The 22,515-nt window shown below is 38.8% G+C and overlaps 1 long non-coding RNA gene across 1 annotated transcript; it reads right to left on the bottom strand.

The window, feature by feature from the left end:
* Positions 1-15,470: 15,470 nt before the first annotated feature.
* Positions 15,471-18,001, bottom strand: LOC138874554 (uncharacterized). Its single transcript, XR_011401555.1, has 2 exons — positions 17,413-18,001; positions 15,471-15,756 (listed from the first exon to the last, which is right to left on the bottom strand). It is a non-coding gene; the product is annotated as an uncharacterized lncRNA (long non-coding RNA).
* Between the last annotated feature and the right edge of the window lie 4,514 nt (positions 18,002-22,515).

Here is a 22,515-nt window from a genome sequence, read left to right as displayed (position 1 = left end):
ACCATTTTCCGAAGTATCTTCTTTATGTTTTTGTTGGCTGCTTCTACTGCTCCATTCGCCTTGGGCCGATATGGGGTAGAGTTACGATGTGTAATCTTAAACTGTTGACATACTTCCTTCATTAAGTTGCTGTTAAGATTAGCACCGTTATCTGTGATGATCACCTTCGGGATTCCGAATCGACATATGATATTTGAGTGGACAAAATCGACCACAGCTTTCTTGGTCACTGATTTGAATGTCTTGGCCTCAACCCATTTGGTAAAATAATCAATAGCTACCAGAATGAACCTGTGTCCATTGGATGCTGCCGGCTCAATTGGTCCAATCACATCCATGCCCCAGGCAACGAAGGGCCATGGTGCCGACATTGTGTGCAACTCGGATGGTGGAGAATGAATCAAATCTCCGTGTATTTGGCATTGATGACACTTGCGCACAAAACTGATACAATCTCGCTCCATGGTAAGCCAATAGTAACCAGCTCGGAGGATTTTCTTTGCCAACACATATCCACTCATGTGGGGTCCGCAAACTCCTGAATGTACTTCAGACATGGCAGCTGCAGCTTGTCTGGCATCTATGCATCTCAATAATCCAAGATCTGGTGTTCTTTTATACAAAACTCCTCCGCTTAAGAAGAATCCATTTGCCAATCGCCTAATGGTCCTCTTTTGATCTCCTGTGGCTTGTGCAGGATATATCCCCATCCTGATATACTCCTTGATGTCGTGGAACCATGGTTCACCATCAAATTCTTCTTCAACCATATTGCAATAAGTGTGCTGATCGTGGACTTGAATATGTATTGGATCTACATAAGCTTTGTCCGGATGGTGCAACATTGATGCTAGGGTAGCCAATGCATCGACAACCTCATTATGGATTCTTGGAATATGTTGGAATTCCACTGATTGAAACCGCTGACAAAAATCATGTAGACATTGTCGGTATGGGATGAGCTTCAAGTCTCGGGTTTCCCATTCTCCTTGAATTTGATGTACCAAAAGATCTGAATCTCCCATGACTAAGATTTCTCGGATACCCATGTCTGCAGCTAGCCTTAACCCCAAAATGCAAGCTTCATATTCAGCCATATTATTGGTGCAATAAAATCGCAATTGAGCCGTAACAGGATAGTGATGCCCTGTTTCAGAAATGATTACAGCTCCTATCCCAACTCCTTTCATGTTAGCGGCTCCATCAAAGAAAAGTTTCCAGCCAGGCTTTTCAATTCGCTCCACCTCGTCGATATGCATTGTTTCTTCATCAGGAAAATAAGTCTTCAATGGCTCATATTCCTTATCGACCGGGTTTTCGACTAAATGATCGGCCAGTGCTTGAGCCTTCATTGCAGTTCGAGTCACATAGATGATGTCAAATTCTGTGAGCAATATCTGCCATTTTGCAAGTCTTCTCATTGGCATAGGCTTTTGAAAAATGTATTTCAATGGATCCAACCGAGAAATGAGGTAAGTAGTGTAGGATGACAAATAGTGTTTCAATTTTTGAGCTACCCATGTTAGGGCGCAACATGTCTTTTCCAGATGAGTATACTTAACCTCATAAGCTGTGAACTTCTTGCTAAGGTAGTAGATGGCCTGTTCTTTTCTGCCAGTGAGGTCATGTTGCCCCAATACGCAACCAAATGAATTTTCCAAAACCGTTAAGTAAAGAATCAAAGGTCTTCCTGGCTCTGGCGGGACCAACACGGGTGGGTTCGACAAGTACCCTTTTATTTTATCGAACGCTTCTTGACACTCATCGGTCCATTTGATCGCAGCATCCTTTTTTAACAATTTGAAAATTGGCTCACAGGTTGTTGTGAGCTGAGCAATAAACCTGCTGATGTAATTTAACCTTCCCAACAAACTCATTACTTCAGTTTTGTTCCTGGGAGGTGGCAATTCTTGGATGGCTTTAATTTTTGATGGGTCTAGCTCGATGCCTCGTCGACTGACTATGAATCCCAGCAACTTTCCGGATGGAACTCCAAATGCGCATTTGGCAGGGTTAAGCTTGAGGTTGTACCTGCGAAGTCTTAAGAAGAACTTCCTCAAATCCCCAACGTGGTCGGCCTGATGCTTTGATTTTATGATCACATCGTCCACGTATACCTCAATTTCCTTGTGTATCATATCATGAAACACTGTGGTCATTGCTCTCATATAGGTTGCTCCGGCGTTCTTTAAACCGAATGGCATTACCCGGTAGCAATAAGTTCCCCATGGTGTGATGAATGCCGTCTTTTCTGCATCTTCTTCATCCATTAGAATTTGATGATACCCGGCATAACAATCCACGAAAGACCCTATATCATGCTTGGCACAATTGTCGATCAAAATATGGATATTGGGTAATGGGAAATTATCCTTTGGACTTGCTTTGTTGAGATTGCGATAGTCGACGCATACTCTAATTTTGCCGTCTTTCTTTGGCACAGGAACGACATTAGCTAACCAAACAGGATATCGAGTGACTCGAATGACCTTTGCTTCCAATTGTTTGGTGATTTCTTCCTTAATTCTCACACTCATATCAGGCTTGAATTTTCTCAGCCTCTGCTTGACAGGAGGCACCGTTGGATCGGTGGGCAATTTGTGGACCACTAAATCAGTGCTCAAGCCCGGCATGTCGTCATACGACCATGCAAAAACATCTTTGAATTCTATGAGTGCTTTAATTAACTCCTCTCGGATCTTTGGTTCGAGATGGACACTTATTTTAGTTTCCCGGACATTACTCGTGTCCCCTATATTGACGTCCTCGGTATCACTCAAGTTAGGTTTGATTTTTTTCCTCAAAGTGAATTAACTCTTTACTAATCTCTTCAAAAACCTCATCTTCCTCATATTCTGATTCATAATCACAATATATTTCTTGAATTATTACTTCGGAACCAGATTGATTTTTAAGACTGGGCTGATGATTCCTCATGCATGCCATATCACTAGAGCCAGCGTAAAAGGAACTGTATAGGAAAGAAGAAAAAGAAAAGAAAACTATCAGGAATGATAATAAAAAGGAAACTGCTTTTTATTGGATGATGAAAGATAACAAGGTTTTGCACACCAACTGTAAGATAAACTTTGGGATTACAACCTTGAAATAACCCAAACAAACTGAAAGAAAATCAAAATAAACTACCAAGACTCCTTTCGAATTGGGAGAGGAGTGGCTTTCCAATTATTGAGCTTTGTTTCCGGTCCAACGAATTGAACTTCTGCGTTGCTACACCCTTCTCCGCTTTCCAACATATTCACATCACTAAACAATTTCTCGAACCTTTCAATTAATTCCTTCTCAGGATTGACCCGGGATTTAGGAATTGTTGTTATCGGGCGATTTTTAGCACCGGTCTTGACAAAAGACTTTGACAGATGTGGGACTGGTTTTGGAAGAACCCATGCTTGGTGTTTCAGCTTCCTAGCCCTTATCACGTCATTGGCAGTGGGTATGAACCCCAAACCGAATGTTCCCCAGTTCTCGGGGAGAGATACTGGTTGTATAATTCCTTGCAAAGATAAACCCAGACCTTTGCCGGGTATAAAGCCATTCTTTAACATTTCATAAGCTACCATGACTGATGCAGAGGATATCTTTGGATTTGGAAGGTATTTCCCCTCTGGAATTTGTGTCGGTTACTTGGTATACCCATGGTCCCTGGTCATTTTCTGTTCCCTCGACCGGTACAATGGTACTGCTGTGAGCATTTAAACTTTCTTCTCCATACACGACTACTTCTTGATGATCCCATTCAAACTTGACAGCCTGATGTAGTGTTGACGGGACTGCTTTAGCAGCATGGATCCATGGTCGACCCAACAACAAGTTGTAAGAAACAGTTATGTCCAACACTTGGAATTCCATTGTGAATTCAACTGGCCCTATTGTTAGTTCCAATACTATGTCGCCAAATGAATCTCTGCTTCCACCGTCAAACCCCCGTACGCAGATACTATTCTTCTGGATCCTCTCCTCTTTAATTTTTAATTTGTTTAAAGTGGAGAGAGGGCATATGTTTGCACTTGACCCATTGTCAACCAATACCCGGGTTACTATGGAGTTTTCACATTTCACGGTGAGGTAAAGAGCTCTGTTGTGCTCGGTACCTTCCACAGGTAATTCATCATCAGCAAATGTAATTCTGTTTGTCTCAAAGATTCTGTTGGCTATTTTTCCCAAATGATTTACAGAGATCTTTTCAGGAACATGAGCTTCATTAAGGATTTTCATCAATGCCAAACGGTGTTCCTCTGAATGGATCAGTAATGACAACAGTGAAATTTGAGCGGGGGTCTTCTTTAATTGATCCACAATAGAATAATCATGGAGTTTCATTTTTCTTAAAAACTCCTCCGCCTCTTCTTCCGTCACAGCTCTCTTTGTTGGCATTGGATTGTTTTTAGTTTTTCTCAGCTCTTCGGGAGTAAAACATCTTCCCGAACGAGTCAAGCCTTGCACCTCACACACTTCTTCCTTGATTTCTTTGCCTTTATACATTACAGTCACCCGTTCATAGCTCCATGGGATGGCTTTGTTGTTGATGACCGGTAGCTGGATTACAGGTGCAATAATAACCCGATCTGTACGGGCTCCTTCCACGAATACAATGGGTTTGTTAACAACCCCGGGTACTATCACTTTCGGCCTTTCTTGTTTTGCAGCAAATTTGCTCGATGATCCCTCATCGACTATTATAGATGGTTCATCAACATTTTTATTCTGCTTAGACACCGGCTTCTCCTCTATTAACTGCTTATCTGGCTTGGCTTCATGAGACTTGATCATCATGATAGTTTGTGACGGCTTCTTTGTCTCCCCATCAGTTTGTATGATTTCTATCATATTAGCCTCTTGATGGGCTGGCATTGGATTTCTATTGATATTTGGGGCTTCGGGGGTTTGAACCTCGATTTTATTAGTATCAATCAGCTCTTGTATTGCATTTTTCAAATGCCAGCATTTCTCCGTATCATGGCCTGGTGCACCGGAGCAATATTCACAGCTAATGGTGTAATCCAGATTCTTTGGAGGAGGATTGGGTAGCTTGGATTGTATTGGTCTCAGCATGTCTAGCTGTCTCAGCCTGTGGAACAGACTAGTGTAAGACTCTCCCAATGGAGTGTAAGTTTTCTTTTTCTGTTCCCTTTCTCCCCTGAATGCTGGCCTAGGCCTGAAACCTGGTCCGGGATAGGCTCGTGGGTAAGTATTTGGTGTGACAGGAGCACGCCAATTGGTGTGAACAGGTGGCTGATTGTATGCTTGAGCATGGTTAATGGAAAAATGAGGCTCTGAAGGGTGATAGTAGTGTTGGGATGAATCATGGTGGTAAGCTGATTGGCGAGGTCGTTGTTGATTATAGTAAAGCGGTGAACCTCTGGGTCCCGGCCAAATTCCTGAATCAACTACTGCTGCTTCCTCCCTCTTCTTTCTTCCGATTCCTCCTACCCCGCCTTGAATAGCTTGAGTAGTTGCCTTAATTGCTGAATAGCTCATGATTTTATTTGTCTTGAGGCCTTCTTCCACCATACCTCCCATCTTCACTACTTCGTTGAATGATTTCCCAACCGCTGAAACCAAGTGGGCATAGTAAGTCGGTTCCAAGGCTTGGAGGAAGTAGTCTACCATTTCACTCTCCTTCATAGGAGGATCCACTCTTGCTGCCTGTTCTCTCCACCGAAAACCATACTCTCTGAAACTTTCATTGTGTTTCTTCTCAAATTTGGTCAAAGATAATCGATCTGGGATGATTTCCAGATTGTATTGGAAATGGTATGCGAATGCCTGTGCCAGGTCATCCCAGGTGTACCATCTTCCATGGTCCTGGCGTGTATACCACTCCAAAGCTGATCCGCTTAGACTTTGACTGAAGTAAGCCATCAATAATTCATCCTTTCCCCCAGCTCCTCGCATCTTGCTACAGAAACCCCTTAAGTGAGCTACTGGGTCGCCGTGCCCGCTGTATAGGTCAAATTTGGGCATCTTGAAGCCAACTGGCAATTGTACATTGGGGAATAAGCATAAATCTTTGTATGCTACACTGACTTGCCCGCCTAATCCTCGCATGTCTCTGAACGATTGCTCTAGACTCTTGACCTTCCTGAACATCTCTTCTTGTTCAACATTTTTAGTTGGCTTGTCAATTTCGGTTGGGAGATCAAAACGAGGAGCAGTTGAATTAATTTCGGAGGCTTTGAGGGTGGGCTCCGGGGGGTAATATTGGTTGTCTTGGGCCTGGAATGTAGGCTCACTAGGAGATTTGTGGAATGTAGCAAGGGGAGGTGCTACGAAAACAGGAGTCATAGGTGGGGGAAAATATGGAACGGGTTTCGGAGGTGGAGGCTGCGGTGTCTGAGAGGTGGTGCCTCGGTAGTGCTGGTAAATGGGGAAGTTTGGGGACAATTCAGTGGTGATATTATCCTGAGTTTGGGTCATTGATGGAGCAGGGTTATTTGGGTAAGATGGGGGTAACTGTCCTGTAGACCAGGCTTGGTACATCTCAGCCATTTGCTGCTTGAGCTTAAACATCTCTTCTTTCATTTTCCCGACATCCATCTCCTCTATCTCCATACCTGTGTCAACATCTGGGATAGACATACTTTCGGGTATTGGTCCTTTTGATCTTGTGTGATAGTGATAATATGCCAGTATACTCTTTAGAGAAACTAACTGCTTGAATTCTGAAAATGAACAATCTTGTTAGCTTTGAGAGTTTAACACATATATAATCACACGTTGAGATGCAATGCTCCTAGACAAATAATCCCTTTCTATTATGCATTTGCTCGGCTGCTTGTGTCGTCCCAGCCTTCTTGAAATTTTTATTGTTATTCATTTTTATTTATTATATATATCTTTTATCGTGGTGGTCAAATCTGAGATATTGCCTACGTATCATGCCTTACATGAATCAGACCTTGCGTAGTTCGGACCAAAGGCAATCACTTTTATTCATTACACAAAGATGGAATTACATTTGAAAACTTTAAGAAAATGGCTTGAAAACACACACTTAAATCAAAATAAAAGATACAATTCTTAACATCTCACAACGTGCCCCACTTTCCACTTTTGTTGTCAAATATTGGATTATCTGCTCAATGTGGGGCTTGACCCGGATGGCCTCCCAGCGTTCGATACATCCTTTCCAACTCTATTGCTAGATGATGAGCAAAAGTGGGCGCATGCTCTGTAAACCTTTCATAATCCATTCCTTGGCAGTTTACATAACTTTGAGATGTGAAGACTGCCAGGTCGTGGATTTGTGCCCTGAAACCTTGGAGACGTTGGTCTTGGTCTTGCAATTGCTGCTGACGAGTGGTGGCTATATCTCTGACACGGTTTTCACGATCTAGAGCTGATTCTAATAGAGCTCAGAGTATGGCCTGCTCTAATCTTGCTTGCGATCTTTCCTTGTCGAGGTCTGCTTGTTGATATTCTCTGTTGCATCTTCTTGCCTCTTCTAGTTGTGCACGAAGCTGGTCTTCTGATCGCATCCAATAGTCTTTTTCCTTCTTGAGTTGTGCCTTGTCTTTTTCGGATTGCCTATCTTGGCGTTCTTTGTTAGATCTGGCTTCTTCGTTTAATTGTTGGATCCTTTCTTTTGCTTTGCTCAATGCCCTTTCGTTTTCCGCAAGAATGGAATCATAATCTTGCATTTTTTCAAAGAGATTGGCGATGGTTTTTTGATCCTTCCAGCTCCTCTTTGGCGTTTCAGAAACTCTTTTCATTTTTTGGAATCGAGCATGAAGATTTTCATTCTCACAAGCTAGACTCTTTTTCTCGCCTTCGGCTTCTTGTTCTTGCAAATCTTTCTCCAAACTGAGGCTTCTTAGATTTTCTTTTAGGGCATGGATAGTTGCTTTGTACCCTTTTTCTTTTTCTCCCCAGATCAACCGCTCTTGGATTTTATCATTGAAGTTTTGAACATGGGGTCTTTTTGTTGGCCTTTTTAGCTCAGGTTCTGGTACATCATCTACGCGAGACCGTTTTTCAAACCACCTTGCATATCCAGGATTTATCTCACCCTTTGTAGCGTCTGGGACTTGAGTATCACTTTTCAAGTATCGGCACCCATTCCACATCTGCTGAAGTAGAGCCTCGGGAATAGTGGCTTCTGGGTGTAATTCGATTACTTGCACACTCAAATCTTCATCATCAGGAACTATTTGATATCTCCCTAATTGCCTTAGGACTCTCAGTGGTGCATACGGCTGAATGCTTCTCAATCCCAATAGTAGTAGATAACTATTTGAGGCTGACATGTGTATTACTTCCCTCATCGGGAGCCATCCCAGAGTCCATTCAATTTGATTTGCCGTTAAAGCCTTTAGATGAGATACCCATGCTTCTATCCCTTCTGGAGCCTGATAATTTTTTGTTCTTTCCTCATAGCTCTCGATGCAATTATCATTGTTTGACCCATACTGTATGATCTTGGGCTGTTGTTGGAGATGCTCCATCACCCACATTTGCAACAAAATTTTGCATCCTTCGAAGACCTTTGCTCCTGATTTACATAAAGTTAAAGCCCGATAAATATCTGATAGAATGATGGGGACAAGGGTGTGATTTTCTTTGGTCGTGAGGATTTGCACAACTTTCGCGGTGCGAATATCAATTGTTCGCTCTTTGTTTGGAAAGACCATGACTCCTAGAAAAGCCACCATGAAAGCAAAGCGACGGTGAATCTGCCAAGTGTCTTTGTTTTGCTTATTGGTAAGGCCTTTCTCATGAATTTCGAACCCATCTGACTTTCCGAACCTTGAATACAAAAAGTTGAAGGAACAACATCCATTGATGACATTGCTTTTCCTGATTTGACTGCTGATGTTCAGAAGACCGAAGAATCGATGTACCGAAGGAGCCTTTGTGAATATCAAGCTTTGATTTCTTAAACTTCCGTCAAAACCAACATAGCCAGCTATCTCCTCTAATGTAGGAGTAAGCTCGAAGTCAGAGAAACGAAAAACATTGTGAACAGGATCCCAGAAAGTTACTAACGCCGCAATCAGATCATCACGGGGTTTAACTTTCATAATGTCCGTGAGATTTCCCAAATGCTTGACGACCCATTTTTGACCGTCTTCGCCTAAATCATACCACCACATTTGAAGCTGACATAGAAATTCTTCCGTACTTGTGGATGAGGGGCTTTGTGTGGTGCTCATTTTGTATCTGAAATTTAATTTTGATAAAGTTAAAATTCATTTTGAAAATTTATACTAAAAAAAAATCATTTTCGAAATTTTTTTTTATTAAATACCTTTATTTCAAAATTTAAAACTATTTTTTTTTCGAAATTTTTAAAACAACCTATTTTATTCCTTTCTTCTCACCATGATTTTATTTAAGCTGGTCAACAAGCATGTTCGAGGCAAATGAATGCACAAGTAACAAGTAGGATGCATCATGATGGTCTTTTTATTTTGGGTTCACCTGTCCTAGACAGACCCAACCCCTGTGTTGAGTCTCCAAGGCCAAATGCATATGATGCAAATATTCGTTCCTACTAGGGATCCGGTACATGGCTGAGTTATTCTAAGTGTAAAACCTTAGGTTGATTGTTCTAAACCTGGCTTACCCAAACGGACAGTTTGAGCCGAAGCGGGGGCAACGTACCGGGAGCACGAAAGTCTGCCCGGCCTAGTTACTTGTCCCAACTCCGTCTTATTTGGTATGACTTTAACAGAAAGGTGGGTCACGCGCACGTGTACACCATAAATTCAGAAGACTCAGAAAGAAAGGGGTTTCGTAGCAGTTGTATATATTCACAATTCAAATAATATTAAAGCAGTAAAAAAACATTTAGCATGTTAAGCATATAAACAGTTGAAAATCATATAGTAAATAAAGCCAATTAATGCAGTTATTTTAAGCTCGAATTCTTTAAACCCTGAACCAGTGGTTCTGGGTTACAGTGGAAGATAGAAACCACTTAAGTACCCAGCAGAGTCGCCAGAGCTGTCGCACCTCCTTTTTTCCGCACCCGCGGGGCGCGTGGGGAGTTTTCTCCAATTGAATGACAGTCGAAACGGAATTTATTTAATTATTTCAGAGTCGCCACCTGGGAATTTTAGGCGTCCCAAGTCACCAATTTTAATCCCTGAATCGAGGAGAATATGACTCTGTTTATTATTCTGCGAACCAGAAATCCTGAATAAGGAATTCTATTAATCCGGAAGAAGGTGTTAGGCATTTCCGAATTCCGTGGTTCTAGCACGGTCGCTTAACTGTTTTTATTATTGGCTTAATTATCTTGATTTTTATTAAATATATTTTTATTACGTAATTTTAACTACCGCTTATACTTATTGTGATTAAGGACCCTTCTTTGAATCGAATTACGTGTACATATATTCGTGTTATAAATCAAAAAAAATGCGGAATTGTGTCACGCGTACGTGTACACAATAACTTTTGATAATATATTTATTAAGCAATCATTTTTCGAGATTGTGTTGAATCAAGAATATTTGTTTTTCTTAAATATTGAACCGCACATCGCGGGTTTTTATGAAATTAATTTAACGCCTTTGAAAAAATCCTTTTATTAAATATTCGCTCGAAATTGCGCGTACGCATAATCCGAATTTTTGCTTTTTAAAAATATAATCAGGGTACGCGAACGTATCCCTAATTGCGCAAAATATTTGTAATGGTTTAGGGATTTTCCACAAATTGTTTATTATATTCATATATTTCTTTTATGTGAAAATCATGAGAAACTCCCATTTTAGAGGCCTATAAATTCTTTGAAAAGAATTCGCAATCTATTAAATGTTGCCCGTCGATTAGAATTTCCGCGTATAATTTATGTTCATCCAAGACTATTCAAATTCAAAATAAAGAATAAGAACATGATTAATACTATTCTTCACAAATACAACATATATACATATACCAAAGAATGAGGGACATATGAAACTCACAAAATGATTTATGAAGGGAAGAAGTATTTTTGAACAATTTTTATTTATTTCTTATTTAGTGCAAATTCTATTTCTACTTACCATTGATATAAGTATTGCAATTTATGCTTGTACACCTCATTTTATTCTCATATACTTGCTTTTGATCTAATTGGCCTAATTGTTTGGTTAATTTATTTATGAGGGTGAATAGGCATCAAGTTGATAAGAAAAGAATTATTATACAAATTGATTGACAACATTGCCTTACATGCAACGTATTTGTATGTCTTGAAACATTCGTAGCACTTTAACATCATAATGAGCCATAACAACTCAACTCACCATCCACTAATGGTTCTATAAATACCTGTTATCATACCACATAAGAACGTACAACTTATATCATTCCATCCATAACTAAATCAAGTATAAGAATAAACTAGCAATATGGTTTTGATATTTTCACTCTATTCTAACAACGCCACAAGGCCTAGTTAATGGCCAATCTTTATGTCATGTTTCCTACCTTGACAGTTCAAATATGATTAAACTAATGAGATGAAGGGCTAGCATTATTACAAAGCTTTATACGAACTTTCAAAGTAAGACAATTAGCTCATAGCTATCAAATTGAATTCACTACTAATTAACTAACATGAAACAAAAAATGAAATTTAAACTGATGAACTTGGACAAATGGAAAACAGAATTTCAATTCAAGCTTCATTGATGAGTCATGTTGAATCTCTTTCCAACTTAAAATTTAAAAGACATGTACCTGAAAATGAAGGTAGAAGGAGTAAATTTCAGCAGTAGCAGCAATAACAAAATCAGTAGAATGTACCGATAACACAGCAAGTCTGAACAAGAATAGGATCCGAGGAGCCCAGATGCACAGTAACAGGATTTTTGGGAAAAAAAACTTTCAGATTTAATCCAAGTAATATCAAACAAATAGACCCGGACAGATCCAAAGAAAAGTATGTTTCTGATTTTCTTTTCTGTTTCTATATCTGTTTCTGTTTTTCTTTTTCCTCTTCCTCTTCAGATTCCAAGAAGAATCTGATTTTTCTGCTGGGTTTTTCTCTTTTATCTCACTCTAGGTGTATTTTTCTTAAATTCTCTTTCAAAATATGTTATGAAGTCTCTCTAAACTCTCTTCTCTGTCTAACTGAAAACTCTCAATCAGATTTTTCTTCTTCCAAAATCTCCTAAAATCTCTCAAACTCTCTTCAAGTTTTTTTTTTCATTAAGCTGTCCAGCTCCTGTATTTATACAGGGCTGGTCCTATGCTTTTTTAAGTGCTTCTTGGACCCCTTTCTTCTTTTAAAATAGAAAGTTCCATTACAAACTACTTTTTAATACATTAAATGATCCTATCCTGATTTTAATCAGCCCATTACCCTTTGTTCCCCATTATTACTCATTAACTAATAGCCATTATCACTCCACTATCAGCTCACTTTTATATCATATTACCCTCACTATTCTGTCCAAAAATATCCCATATTTTCTACTGTAATTAATGTTATTACTGTCTTAAATTCAGAATTTCACAATACAGATTTTAAAATCTGTTTAAGCAGCTATAACCAATCCTAAAGTTTGGACTGAATTCTGATTAAAAATGTAACTCCTAACACAATTACATTCAATCAAACATTGGTAGAATCATACTGAATTCAGAACCAATCATCATAGCAACATATTACACTGAGTTCAGTAACTGAGCTTTAACTTTGAACAATAAATCAAACAAACACAGGAGCATTGTCAATATACTGACAATGCCCTGTTCAGAAAACAATATATACACATCATACATTTGAAATTACTGATTTGCAAACAAACATGATTTAATTGACAAGTATTAATCAGTAGACTATTTACAACATTTGTCCATAATCAGTCTAAAACAATAGAAGCAGACTGTTTTTATTAGCATTATCATAAATGAGAATTCATAATATAACTAATCGACGAACTTAATCGAGTCGATTACTTACATTATGAACAATCACAACCAACAGAAACAGTTTCATATTTTGATCATATAGACGGGCATGAGACAAAATGACAGAATTAATCAAAACAAAAAATATAAAAAAAATTAACAAGTTATTAAAACAAACAAAAATACATACAGAATATGCAAACAGAAATAGAAAAGTACCTCTGAATTTTAATCAGACTCGAACTCAACTCGGCTTCGGATTTTGTTTGAAATCAAACAGACCTTAGTCGAAGTATTTTCCACTGAAAATACTTCGACTAAGGTCGATTAAACCTCAATCTTTATTCAATCTGAACGGAATCCAAAAGTTTGGTATTTTTAGGGTTCTTGAAAGTTCGATTTGGGATTTAACCATTTCTGGTCAGATTCGAGGAGAACCAAACATGATACAAGGGTGAGGGTAGCCTAGGGGTCATTTGGTGTCAGCTTAAAACAGATCTGAGTTTGTTCTTGTTTGGTCCGAATCTTCAAAAGAAGATTCGAGAAGCTTGGAACTGATTCGAGCCAAACAAACAATAGATCCATACTCAGGGTGGTTAGGGGAAGCTATGGTGTCGATTTGGGGCTGTTAGGTTTAGATCTAAACTCGGCTCGAATCTTCAAATGAAGATTCGAGAACCTTCAAGCAGATTCGAGCCAAGTGGCTAGCATAACTGGATAGAGGATGTTCAGGGGGTTCTAGGTTGTTAAGGTGGTGACCGGCGGCGTTGATGCCGCCGGGTTTCAGGATTTGGGGTCTTAGGGTGGCTAGGGTTAAGGGGGGGGTCTGAGGAAGGTGACGATGAACAGTAGAGAGGGGGTTTAGTTAGGGGGCCGGGGTAGGGGTCTGGAACTTATATAGGGGAGGGGTGGATTGATCTTGACTGTTAGATCAATCAGAATGAGTGGCCAGGATTTGTTCATTAAACCAAATGATGTCGTTTGGTTTAATGCCAGGGTCGGGCTGAGTTGGGGCGATGGGTCGGGTAGAGGGTTCCGGGTAAGGGTAGTGTATCTCAGCCGTTGAATTGATCTAATCTAACGGCCCTTGATGAATGATCACCAAACGACGTCGTTTGGCGTAGCTGAATTGGACCGGTACCTGGGCTGTTTTGGATTGGGCTGTGGGGGTGGGTTAAAATGTTTTGGGCCTGATTGTTTTGTTTAAGATTTGGCCTAGATCCGTTTTACCCACTTAATTTCTACTTCTTTTAATTTCCTAATTAAATTCCTAATTATTAAATTCTTAATAAAAATAATAAAAACAAAATTACCCTTACAAAGATAAATTTCCTATTAATACATAGACAAAACATTAATCACACACTGAAATATTTAAAAATAGAACTATTGCATATTTTTGTGATTTTATTTAAATTATCTTTTAAATACATAGTTAAATCCTATATGCATGCAACATGTATTTTATTTTATTTTTCATTTTATTTATGACAAAGTAAACATTTATGGTCATAACACAAATATTTAACACCACGCAAATTCAAAAATTACACAGTAAAAGAGATTTATTTTATTTTTTTGATTTTATTTTGGAGTAGTTTTTCGTAAGGCAAAAATCACGTGCTCACAATGCAAAAATGTCACCTAGCAAGATTTTTTCAAATATTTTGTAACAAACACACATGCTCTCACTCAATACTCACAAGCACATACACACTCTTATTTTCTTGCTATCAATTAATTCCTATACCTATGCCTATATATCTTCCACTCATTCACACAGTTAAGGGGGTCACACACATAACAAAATAGGGGGAGCTGGAAGGAAACAAAAGCAGAGAACACGAGAGAATAAAAGGGGGATTTGTAGAAGAAACAAAAAATGAGAGAAGAGAGATTTGTAAAAGGAACGGATAGAAAAAACACAGTATCCTTATCCAAAGTCCAGCCATAAACACTCCATTACAACACAAACTTCAACCCCAAAAGCCACGAAAATCAACCATGAAACCCTGCAAAATCACCTAATAAAGCTATCCAAACACAGCAGAAAACGCAGCAAAAGATCTAGCAAACCCCAACAGTTGGGCTTCTCTGTTCCACTCCTAAAATCTATTATGAAGCCATGTAAAATCATTTCCGCTAGGTCACTGCCTTGTCAGTGTTTCGCCGGCGTTTCACCATCTCCGACCAGCTCTCTTTCACTATAAAATGTAGCAGTTTCACCTTCATTAACTATTGTTGTTCTCTTAAGTTGAGCTCAGTCTGTCAAGGTTGTCGAGGGGTCCGGGCGAGTTTCTGTTTGGATTTCCGTTATCGAACTTCATTTTTAAGAATTTCTGAGTTCACAGAGGTCCGTTTCTCGATCTCTTTTCATTCCTGCTTGCTCTTTGTTAGCTTGTTAAATAATATGAAATGCTTTCAGCTCATTAAATACCTCTGAATGTGTATTGTTTGCTTTTGTTATGTATTGTCACGACCCAAAATTCACTAAGGGTCGTGATGGCGCCGGACAGCACTGTCAGGCGAGCCAACACTAAATAGCTAAAAATTTCTCGTTTTAATATTTTTAAATTATTCCTTTTTAAAATATTAAACAATTAATAAAGAATTCCACTAAATAAATAATGAAGTCTTTAACAAATTTTGACACTGAATAATCCCGTTGACATCCCAGAACCCGGTGTCACAAGTAAATGAGCAATTTCTAGGAAACAATGTAATACAATAACTATCCGGAATATAAATTGGACAGAAAAGAAAATACAATACAGTACTCTGAAGGAGACTTTGCTGGTTGCGGGTTGCCTCAAGAGGTGCAGCTCATCTAAGTCTCCGTATCAAACATGTCGTTGCGCCTGACTAGGCCAATGGTCATACATGTGCCTGTGCAACAAAAATGCACAACAAGTGTAGTATGAGTACAAAAATAACGTGTACCCAGTAAGTATCCCATCTAATCTCGAAGAAGTAGTGATGAGAGGTCGACTTCGATTCTTATTAGTGGTCCAATGATTTCAAATGCAGGAAAGAAGTGAATAAATATGAAACAGAGTAAGCATATGAAAATAAACATGTATAAAATACGTGGTACAATTCTCTTCTTTGCAATTACACTAAAGCTCTCAACTAGCATGTTCCCTCCATAACCGGGGCATATATAAAGGTATACTAACTATCATAAAATGGTTGTCATAATTCAATTCAGGGAAAGATCCTTAGATACCCTGGCTTCTAGCCAAATGTTATGCACGAGTTCCATAAGAGTGGTGTGTGTGTGTGTGTGTTGTCACACCTCCTTTTTGCGCGCCCGCCCCGAAGGGTAAATGCGCGAGGGAGTTTTTCCAATTTAAGTGACAATATTCGAAATGAGATTATTTATTTAATTCAGAGTCGCCACTTGGGAAAGGTTTGGCTTTTGGTGTCCCAAGTCACCGGTTTATCTTGAATCCCAATTCGAGGAAAATATTCGACTTTCCAAATGAAGTCTGCGAACCAGAAATTCTAAGTAAGGAATTCTGTTGACCCGAGGGAAGGTGTTAGGCACCCCCGAATCCCGTGGTTCTAGCACGGTCGCTTAAATTGTTATAATGGCTAAATATCTGATTTTAATACATGTTATGACTTGTGTGCTTTTATTAAGTTTAATCCGCTTTTATTATTATTTTTTAATAGAAATGCAACGTCGTGAAAACGTGTCCCGAACCACGTTACAATCAATGCACCCGTGGTTGTCAACATATTTCGACTTCGTTGGGATTTGGATTTGGGTCACATAAATGTGCACCCTGATTTAGGAAAAGTAATATTATTAAAAACGTGCCTAAAGAGACTAACACGTTATTATCTTTGAGGAAGGCCGTGAAATTCGCTTAAACGGCCCATCCCAAATTTTAAGTATTTTTAATATATACATTTATGAGGGCCCCGGAGTTTGTGCGTTTTATTTGGCGAGGCTCGTCTCATTTTATTATTTAAAAGGTAAACCTAAGACAACTGCAATTTTCTACTTTGCGAGGGCCATGGAAAATTCAACTAATGTAATAATTTTAATATAAAATTCATTCTTATGTTACTACTACAGTAACCAAACGTTATAGGAAAATATCAGTCCGAATTTTAAGCCTACTCTTCTTTATCTGTTAGTTTAACTCCATTAATCTAAACCGATCGACTCAAAGTACAAAACAAAATAGCATATTAAATTATTTCCTAGAGTAATTATAATAAAACCAAATGAACAAACAAACATTAAAAGTTATCAACCCACAGGTGAAGCCCTATAACAGTGTAACATAACATATGATTTAATATTCATCACTGTCATTAGCTTGAAGCATAAGCATAACAAAACGCAGAAGCCATAACTGAAACAAACATACGAAAGCTCGAACAACGGGGCTTTGGATCTTTTTCAAAACGAGATTAAAATACACTGCATTAGAACTTAAATGTAGGACAGAATAACAAAGATATTGTAGTACTTTGAACATCCAACAATAGTCCTTTTTATTTAAGAAATGAAAGGAACCGCAAACATACCTCGACAGCAAAATGAATCAACAGTCACGAATTACAACACGAACGACACGACCATGACGGAACCTCGAACGGAATTGAACTGAAAACCTCTCACGTCCCTATCACCATTTTTGCTGTATTTTTTTTTCACTGTCGGGCAGCACAACGTCTCGAAGGAGTGGTGAGGGACTGGTGGAGCTCAGGCGTGGGGGGTGCTGGTAGGGTCATTGAGGACGGGCAGTGGTCGGAGTTGGAAGGTTCAGGCTATGGAGGTCGTTTGGGAAACGTCGTTCAGGGGGTCGTTTTCAGCTGGTCGTGAGGAGAAAGAAGAAGGAGATACGTTGGGGAGGGGGTGTTCTGCCCGTGTATATCCGCGGTATATCGAGTGTATATCGAATGTATACTCTGTCCGCGTTTCTGGGAGGGGGTGTTCTTTGGCAATGGAGCTGGGCAGTGGTAGGGTGTTTTGAACAAGATGAAGAGAGGAGGGGGGCGGTCTCCAGGTGTGTATGGTTTTTCTTCTTCTCCAAAAATGGAGAAGAAGACCAACAGTGGTGGTCTCTTTCTTTCTTTTTTCAAAAAATGTCTAAGTCCTCCTCCCATGTGCTCCATCTGTGTATATGTAAATGTAGGGTATTTTTATATGCTTTTTTCTCTCTTTTTTAAATCTAAGTGGTCCAATTTTAAAAGCCTTCCCATGTTACTTTGTCCATGTGCTCATGTTCTTGTGTTTTGTCTATGTCCCCCACGTGTGTTGGGCTCGGATTGTTACGGGCTAGGTTCGAAAATTAGGCCTAAAAATGGGTCGTTTGAACCCGAATATTATTCTTTGCCCGGAACCGAGAATGAAAACATGAATTTATTTAATTAATCTTACATAAGCAAAATAACTATAAAAATAAGACTGGCAATTAAAACGAAACTATTTTTATATTTTTTATAAAAATAAGACTGACAAAATAATTTTAGTTTTTTTTTATATATATATATAAAGATAAAAATATAAAGTATTATTTTTGTATTTTTTAAAGTTTATGAGAAATAAATAAACTAAAATTTATGTATATTTTTTGCAATTTTCGTTTTTGTGACGAAAATAAAGTAAAAGAGTCAAAATAAGCTGAAATAGCTACATTAAGGCTAAAATAAATATTTATGTGCTAAAAATGTGAAAAAATTTGGGGAGGGACAAAAATCACATGTCAACATGTGTGTGTATATATATATATATAGGAAATGCCAAGGCGTACGGCTCGATCCAACATAAAAGTAAAATGTGCACTGCCGAGGGTCGAACGGCGCGAACCATAGATGCATTATTAACCTGCCGAGGCGAACGACCCGCTCCCATGAGAGTGTGGTACATAAATCCTGTCGAGGCAAACGGCCCTATCCCATAAGAGTAGTAGAAGGGAATACCCTGCTCGCGAATCATACATGCGACGCGGTAAAATATAAATTTAAGGAATCACCCCGCTCACGAATCATACTTGCGACGCGGTCAAATATAAATTTAACATTGAAATCATATCTCTTTCTTGATTCTTTTCAAAATAAGGAAAATTCAACTTGTAGCTTTCTAAGGAAATTACCCCGTTCGCGAAACATACATGTGATGCAGTTGCACATAGATTTCTTAAGCTATTATAATATTCCTTCAATCCTTTTCAAAAATATGAAATTCAAATAAAAACTTTTAAGATCTCAAATTCCTCAATTTCAACTCTTTTCAAGACATTTACTTAGCAAGCTCAATCTCGCTTCTTCTCAAGGCAAACAATAAACATAAATCAACAACATTATTAACAAGGCATGGTATAAACCTAAAACTACTCAGACATAGGCATAACTAGTAGCTACGTACGGACTCTCGTCACCTCGTGCGTACGTATCACCCACAAATAGAGGCACATATTAATTTAGTTCACCTATGGGGTTAATTCCCTCTTACAAGGTTAGAAAAGAGACTTACCTCGCTCCGAAGTTCCATAACCGGCTTCCAAGCTCTTCTGACGACTCAAACCGATGCACAACGCTTCAAAACTAGCCAATAATTATGCAAACCCATTAATTTATGCTCAATTACTCTTAATAATCAAATTTATAACAATTCCTATCCCCGATCGAAAAATTGACAAAATTGCCCTTGGACCCACATGATTTTTGAAGATAAAGTTTACCCATAACCTCACGAACTCAAATATATAATTTACTGCCAATTTCGTACCCAAATCGTGGTCAAAATCTAAGAATACCAAATTTCTAGGTCTTCCTCAAAACCCCAAATTTCTACTAATTTTCATGTTAAAATCTATACATAATCAATGTATTTAACTCATAATAAGTGGGAATAACTTAACTTGCCATTGATGATAAAAAAAACCCCTCTTGAAACCCTCAAAGAATCGCTCAAGCCAAGAGAAAATGAAAGAAAATGGGCCAAATCCCGTCTTAAAACAACTCACTGGCCAGCACTGCCCTTCTTCGTGAACGCGGAAATGCCCTCGCGTTCGCGAAGCACAACCTGCTTCAGCCCCAAATTCTCCTCATCGCGTTCGCGGCCCAGTGATCGCGTTCGCGAATGCCAGCCACCCTAACCCTACTCGTTCGCGGTTCAGGCCTCGCGTTCGCGTAGGCCAACGACCTCAGGCCCAGCTCCCCTCTTTCCTTCTACGCGTTCACGTAGCCAACTCAACCCACCCCTTCGCATTCGCGACCTCCACTTCGCGTTCGCGAAGGCCAAATCCAGCCGCCTCCCACCTTCTTCTTCGCGAACGCGGAACCCCCTTGGCGATCGCGAAGAAGGAAACCAGAAACAGAAATCTGCAGCAACAACACAGCCTGAAATGATCCGAAACCACCTCAAAACACACCCGAGCCCCCCCCCCCCCCCCGGGACCCGTCCAATCGCACAAACTAGTTCCATAACATCACACGAACCTGTTCGAGGCCTCAAATCACATCAAACAACGCTAAAACTATGAATCGCGCTCCATTTCAAACTTGATGAACTTTAGAACTTCGAACTTCTTCATTCGATGCTGAAACCTGGCAAATCACATTCGATTGACCTTAATTTTTGTACACAAGCCATGTTCGACATTACGGACCTATTCCAACTTTTGAAATCGGATTTCGACCCCGATATCTAAAAGTCCACTTCCGGCCAAACTTCTCAAAAACCTTCAAATTTCTAACTTTAGCCAAATGACTCCAATATGACCCACAGACCTCTGAATTCACTTCCGATCGTAACACCAGAATCACCATACGGAGCTATTCCCATAATCGAAATCCCAAACGGACATTGATAATACTGAAATGCACCTCAACCCAAACTTATGAAATTCTTCAAAAAATGCTAACTTCCACAATAGGTGCCGAAACGTTCTCGGGTCTTTCCAAACCCAATCGGATATACGTCCAAGTCCGAAATTATTATACAAATTTGCAAGAACCTTTGAATCCCAATTCCGAGGTCGTTTACTCATAAATCCAATCTTAGTCAATTATTTCAACTTAAAGCTTCCGAAATGAGAATTCTCTTCCCAAATCAACTTCGAACTTCCCGGAATTCAATTTCGATCATGCGTACAAATCTTAATACCTGAAGTGAAGCTGTTCCTGGCCTCGAATTGCCGAACGACGCTCTAGAGCTCAAAACGACCAGTCGGGTCGTTACAGTAAAGTTATGAATGGTCCATTTAGTTTTCAATTATTTTAATATTACATATGTCTTAGATGTGTTCTTTTAATTAATTGTTGTGCCAGTTTATTTCTTTAGCTTTCTTGTAGATATTTGCTGGTTTTGACCTTTTATTGTATCATATGCAATTGACCTCAATAATTCTTTGAGATATGTATAGTTTTGGGAATAGGCAAAGATAGTATAATAAAGAAGGTACTTGGACCGTATGCATGGTCACTAAACTTAAATAGTTTAATTTGAGGCTCCGATTGATTTGAGACAAATTAAATAGATCGTGTTAACTAGCCTATTTACTCCCTACATAAAGCATGACCGTACAACAATCTTAAATAAACGAACATCGTAGCTTGCTTCAGGCGTGATTAATAATAAATCATCGTGATTGTGGGTTGCATAATCACGATACGTAAATCCCAACTCAAGTGCGCGCTTCACGCGACTTGGCCCCAACTTCAAATAATTAAAAAAATTAAACATGTTGTGAATCACGGGTACGTTTCACATGGCATGTGTACAAAAATAATAAGTGCGCGATATCGCGACTTGTTTAAATAATTTCATAATTGTTTAAAATAATAAAGCGGTATAGAAGCGGTAACGCATAAAAGGTTCTAAAACATATAATAATTCAGATATTTAAGCCATGTATTAATTGTTAAGCAACCGTGCTAAAATCACGGTACTCGGGAGTGCCTCACACCTTCTTCCGAGTTAACAGAATTCCTTACCCGGTCTTCTGTGTTTGCGGATCATAAATAAAGTCAATTTCCTCGATATGGGATTTTAAAATAAACCGGTGAATTGGGACACCATAACAAATATTTCAAGTGGCGACTCTAATTAAACAAATAATCTCATTTCAGATAATATCACTTTAATTGAAAAAACTCCCCTATCACTCGAAAAAAAGAAGGTGTGACACAAATTATAAAACTAAGCAAAATGAGCACATAATTTCAACCATTATAGCAACATTGGCTAGAGAACGGCGAAGTCAATGAGCCATTTGGGTTTTCCAAATTAGGGGAACGGCCGTAATGTTAGGTTTTAATTAGACGTGACTTTTAAACTTTTAATCATTTACTAAGTTTTAAATGAAAATAAATTACGGGGAAAAGTAAAAAAAGATAAATAGCATCCTACTCAAACTTTCCTATTACACTACACTATGTGTCATAACCAGTTCAAAATATGCTTACATAAAAAAGAAAAAGCCAAGTTATGGTAAAACTACAATATCCCTGGAACACAGCTAAATTTCCTTGCAATTAATAGAAAAGTCTTTTTTTTTCTTTTAATGGTCCAAAAGCAATCCCTTCTTCCCGATTTATGTGATATTTCTTTTTAGCTCATTCCATACTCTTCTAAATTTAAAAATAATTAATTTTATACTTTTCATTTTTCTCACAACGAAA

This window comes from Nicotiana sylvestris, chromosome 8 (assembly GCF_000393655.2).
Source record: "Nicotiana sylvestris chromosome 8, ASM39365v2, whole genome shotgun sequence".
Taxonomy (NCBI): Eukaryota; Viridiplantae; Streptophyta; class Magnoliopsida; order Solanales; family Solanaceae; genus Nicotiana; species Nicotiana sylvestris.
Note: the sequence above shows the minus strand (reverse complement) of the source record. Positions and strands in the feature narration are given on the sequence as shown.